Source organism: Dipodomys ordii, unplaced genomic scaffold (assembly GCF_000151885.1).
Source record: "Dipodomys ordii isolate 6190 unplaced genomic scaffold, Dord_2.0 Scaffold194, whole genome shotgun sequence".
Classification (NCBI taxonomy): Eukaryota; Metazoa; Chordata; class Mammalia; order Rodentia; family Heteromyidae; genus Dipodomys; species Dipodomys ordii.
In genome coordinates, this window is record NW_012267410.1 from 1,337,610 (window position 1) to 1,343,491 (window position 5,882).

The window sequence follows — 5,882 nt, forward strand, 5'->3', positions numbered from 1 at the left end:
GTTCTTGTGCCAGTACCAAGCTGTTTTGATTACTATGGCTTTGTAGTAGAGTTTGAAATTTGGTATTGATATTCCTCCAGCACTGTTCTTTCTAAGGATTGTTTTTGCTATTCAGGGTCTTTTATAGTTCCATATGAATTTTTGGATTGCTTCTTCTCTTTCATTGAAGAGTGAGATTTGCATATTGATAGGTATTGCATTGAATTTGTATATAGCCTTGGGAAGTATTGCCATTTTCATGATGTTGATCCTCCCAATCCAGGAGCATGGGAGGTTTTTTCCACTTGCTTAGTTCTGCTTTAATTTCCTTTTTCAGGTTTTTAAAGTTTTCATCATACAGGTCCTTCACCTCTTTTGTTAAGTTAACTCCTAAGTATTTTATTTTTTGTGGGGCTATTACAAAAGGGGTTGCTTTCCTAATTTCATCCGCGCTCGTCTCATTATTGGCATACAGGAAAGCCATTGATTTCTAAGGGTTAATTTTATACCCTGCTACTTTGCCATTGTTTCTAATAAGCTCAAGTAACTTGGGAGTGGAGTCCATGGGGTTCTTTAAATACAAGATCATGTCATCTGCAAAGAGGGAGAGTTTTACTTCATCTTTCCCTATTTGGATCCCCTTTATGCTTGCATCTTGTCTTATTGCCCTAGCAAGGCATTCTAATACTAAGTTGAAGAGGGGTGGAGAGAGTGGACATCCTTGTCGTGTTCCAGATCTCACTGAGAAGCTAGGATTACAGGTGTGAGCCACTAGTGCCCAGTAACTTAATGTAATCTTGACTCTCGGGCTTTGTCCAGGTGCTAGACAGGACGCAGAGCTGGTCCAGCTGTCCTAGAGCTTCCCCTTCTAGGGGAAGGACCAACAAATAGATAAATAAGGACATGAAAGCAGTCAAGTAAAAGAATAGCATTTAACCAGCTGCTGCTTCTGAGAGTCTTTGGGGGAAAGAAACCATGCCAGTAAAGCTGGAAAAATACAGCCCTGGACTTCCAGGAGGATCTAAGTCAGCCTCTGGGGGAGGCCACCAAGAGAACAAACAATTAAAACTGTATTTCTGCAATTTGTTCCATGAGCCACCAATAGGCTAATGACTTCCTATATGTAGGTATAAATTGAGCCTTAGGAATTGTTCCTGGAGAGTAGCCTCTATATGTCTGAGTAGCTGTAGCTCTTCTCAGGCCTTTTTTCATAGGAAAGAAAGAGACTCTGGTAGATTTGCACACCTGTGAATTCCTCAGGTGGCCCTGGGGGCCTGTCTTAGCTAAGGTGCTTCTGCCACTTAGGTCCTGGCCTAGTTCTCTGTAGCCTCTTCCCTGCCCTCATATTTGTGTAGGTCCACAAAGTTTCTTTCTTTTTTGTTTTCTTTTTCTTTTTTTAAAATAGACAGAGAAGGTTTATTTGAAAGTAAAAAGAAAGCCATAAAAGTACCAAGAGTTTCAGTTCCAAAAGGGGCCTCAAAGAGGAGTCCAATAGAGTCCTCTCAGAGAGGTTTTTTTAAAAAAATAATACAAGGCTTCTCCCATATTTCTTCCCTTTGGGCTGATTGCTTGATGACTTGTGCATGCTCCACTCTCCAGCTTATTTCCTAGGTTGAGTGGGCATCCAGGGCAATATGAGAAGAAGTGTTTGGGGACTCACAGCATTATGGGAAGAAGGAACATTTGAGTAGGAGGCATTATGGGAACAAGAAGCACCATGTTGGGACACATGTTATCTACCACATGTGATGTTCATCACCTCTTATCTATGTAAGAGCTCTCTTTTCCCCCTCGTTCCCCACCTCTCAGATAGAAACCTTAACTGCCCATAGGGAACAGGGGCAATGGCTGCTCTAGGCTATTTCTTGCTGAGAGAGAGCAGGGTAGGGTGTGACAGTCTGGTATCCTCCAGGAAGGGTCTTCGCACTGTTTCTTGAAGAGCATTTGAGTCAATGGGAGCCTTTTTATTTTCTCTGCCAAGGTTCATTTGATATTTATAGCATCATTCATGGGAGATACCAAATTATTTAAACAGGCAGACAGCTGCAGTGTCCTACAGAAAGCCCATGTGTCCTGTTATGTACCAAGTTCCCCAGCACTGACATGGCCTCCGAAAGAAGAGATGCTAAGGTCAAGACTCAGGTGGAATAGAAGAGAGGCCAGGTTTCCCACTGTAAAAACCAGGCATTCCATTTACAGGGGTCCTGGCCTAAGCAGATGCTAGAAATAACTAGAGAGACGTGCTTGGAGCTGGCTTTGTAGAAGAAGGGCTTCTGAGCTGAAAATGAAATATCTCCTCTCACCACGGCGTTCATGGAAACTGGACTACACACACATAGCAGCAACAAGGAGCCTCTGCCACGATTAGGCATTAGTGAGAGGCCAGTTTAGATCCCAGTACTAGTAACAGGTGTGATTTGTGTGACTTCCTCACAGTCATTTCACTTTGTTCAAGTGCCTGAGCGGGATGGCCTTTAAATTGCTAGAGATTCAGTGGCACCTCTGTGGTTTGTGCAAAATGAGCATAGAGAAGGCACTGCTGGAGACAAGCAGAGGATTAGTAACACCTGCAAATGGAATGAACGCTTGCACGCAGCCAGAGCAGTGCTGTAAGGGGGCAGAGATGCACCCTGCACACACAGGAATATTTTGTCTTGTGAGTTAGAGCTTATTTGAGAGAAGGGATTGTATCTTTCTCCTTCTTTTATGTTTCTGCTACCGAGATGTAGAATACAGATTTCTATGCAAGTGAAGACATCAGTCTTTATTAGATTAAAATGCACAGTAGAGAGCTTTTAATTTTCCACATCAATGATGGGAGCAATTGAAAAAAACAATGGACTTTTCTTCCAAGTGCAATGAATGTTTTGTGCATTTTTTTAAAATTAAATGGTTATAGAGCCAGGCACTGGTGGCTCATGCCTGTCATACTCACTACTCAGGAGGCTGAGATCTGAGGATCATGGTTCAAAGCAGTCTGGGAAGGAAAGTCCTATGAGATTCTTATCCACAATTAACTACTGAAAAGCCAGAAATGGTATTGTGGCTCAAAGTGATAGAATATTAGCCTTGAATACAAAAGCTCAGGGACAGAGCCCAGGCTCTGAGTTCAAGCCTCAGAGCCTTACAGGTGTGAGCCACTGGCTTCTATTATCAATATGTTTAATGCCATTGAATTGTACATGAAAAATGATTGATTGAGATGGTAGATTTTATGTCATTTTTTTACCATAATCAAACATTCAGCAAACTTTTCTTTTTGAGGTCATCTAATGACTTTCACAGAGTGGCATCTATAACATTATTCACACCTGAGGAGATCATTATAACAGCCTCTCATCTAGATCTCACCATCATTCTCTTGGTTCATTCTCATTATGACTGCAAATGCAATAATAACATTTGATGTACATATGTGAACTAGGGGATGGATGTAGTTGGGAAAGATAGGGGGAATGATGAAGGATAAAAGGGGTGAACTTGATTCAGATTTTGAATTGAAATCCCTTTGTCTAACTGCTTAAGGATAATAAAAATCTATAAAAATAAAATAAAACAATTGCCATTATGAAAGAAGAATCAATTTCCATGTCAAAGCCATTCTGATCCAGTACCTCTCCTGACTAAAATTTTACTTATCCAACCAAAAGGATTGTGCTGTTTAGTTTGCCCTCCTGTTGATCTATAATTTTTAAGCACGAATAAACATGCCAGCTGGTCATACAGAGTAAATGAATGGACAACAGCTCCATGTCATTGTTTTGACAAGATCTCTGCTATCATTATCCATGCCAAATCTGTTTAAGTGTTGGAACATGTAGTCCCAAGAGGCTGCAGACCGTGCATGCAGTCAAAGGATTTCTACAGTTCTGAGAATCAGAAACAAAACATGGATGAGGAATGGTGTATAGGCTGACTATGGAACTGCCATTTCTTGGAGAACACCTTGTGTATTAGAAGAAAACATCACAGTCATGGTCAATGGAAGCCTTTGCTTATTCAACTTTACCTCCTGCAACGATGTTTAGAACTTAGTGCCGGGGAAAGAGTGAAATCGAGAGAAAGGGAATAGACAAATAAAGCAAGGGAGGGTAGAATAATATAGCCATAATATTCATATGTACAGAGGTGGAAATAGAGCTGGGAAAATTAAGGGGATGGGTGGGGCTGGCAGAGATGAGGGAAAATGATGAAATAGATGACATTGATCAGGATCTATTGCTCTCATAACCTAACATGTTGACTTGAAAACCCTTCATATGACTATGTAAAGATAATAATAAACTTTTCCCACTGTCATTGTTTGGAAATGCCACCAGGAAGGCACTGGTGACTCATGCCTGTAATCCTACCTACTCAGGAGGTTAAGACTTGAGGATTAGGGTTTGAAAGTCCACAATAAAGTCCACAAGATTCTTATCTCCAATTAACCACCAATAGACTAGAAGAGGATGTATGGCGCAAGGAAGACATGAAAAGCCCCAAGTTAAAGCTTCAGTGCTAGCATTAAAAAAGTCACCAAGTGGTGATGAGAAAAGCACTTGTTTTTACTAAGTCAATTATCATTTTAAGGTCCTCTGAAGAAAATGTGCCTGCTTATTGCCTGCTATTGAAGATCTTTTTTTGGGGGGGGTCCAGTTGTGGGGCCTGAACTCTGGGCCTGGGCACTGTCCCTCAGCTCTTCAGCTCAAGGCTAGCGCTCTACCACTTGAGCCACAATGCCACTTCCTGCTTTTTTCTTTTTGCTTATGTGGTGCTGAGGAATCGAACCCAGGGCCTTAGGCATGCAAGGCAAGCACTCTACCACTGAGCCACCTTCCCAGTCCCCTGAAGTTTTTTTTTTAACCTAACCTCCATGTTGCTAAGGCCAGTGGTCACCATTCAGCCCTCTTCTTGACTCAGCAGCACTCAACTCACCCAGTCCGTCCTTTCTTTCTTCATGTGGCCTCTGGTCCTTCAGAATCTCTTCTTTTTTTCCATTTTTTTTAAATTGTCAAGGTGATATATAGAGGGGTTACAGTTACATAAGTAAGGTAATTGGGTACATTTCGTGTCAAACTTTTACCCCTTCCCTCATTTTTCTTATACTTTCCCTCCCCTTACCAACCCTCCCATGTTGTACAGATCATTTCCAACATATTGTCTTGTGTATGTCGCTGTTGCATTGGTTCATCCTTTGTCCTTTGTCTTACCATTCTGTTGTTCCCCTTCCCTGCCCTAATTCAGATAAATGTATATACAATACCAGCGTACCAAAATCAACTACAATGACAACAGGGGATATACCATAAGGGGAAGAACATACAATAGAAACAAGAAATCACATAGTACATTAAAAACAACAACAACAAAGAAAAACCTCTGTTTCCATGTCTTGAAGTTCATTTTGCTTAGCATCATCTTATATGGTCATATGTTTATAGCTACCAAACTATTCTGCTCATCTGCTACAATTATCCTGGATATAATTATTGCAAATAAGAGAAACCATGAGAGCTATGTTTCTTTGGGTCTGGCTTACTTCATTTAATATGAATTTTTCCAAGTCTTTCCATTTCCTTACAAATGGGGTGGTGTCATTCTTTCTGATGGAAGGAAGCATAGAATTCCTGTAATAAGAAGGGCCAATAGACATGTGAAGAAATGCTTAACATCTCTGGCCATAAAAGAAATGCAAGTCAAAACAACATTGAGATTTCACCTTACCCCAGTTAGAATGGCTATATCAAGAAATCTAGCCTGTAATCCTTGCTACTCAGGAGGCTGAGATCTGAGGATAAGGGTTCAAAGCCAGCCCAGGCAAGAAAGGCCCTGAGACTCTTATCTCCAATTAACCGCCAGAGAACCAGAAGTGGTGCTGTGACTCAAGTGGTAGAGTGCTAGCCTTGAGCTGAAGAGCTGAG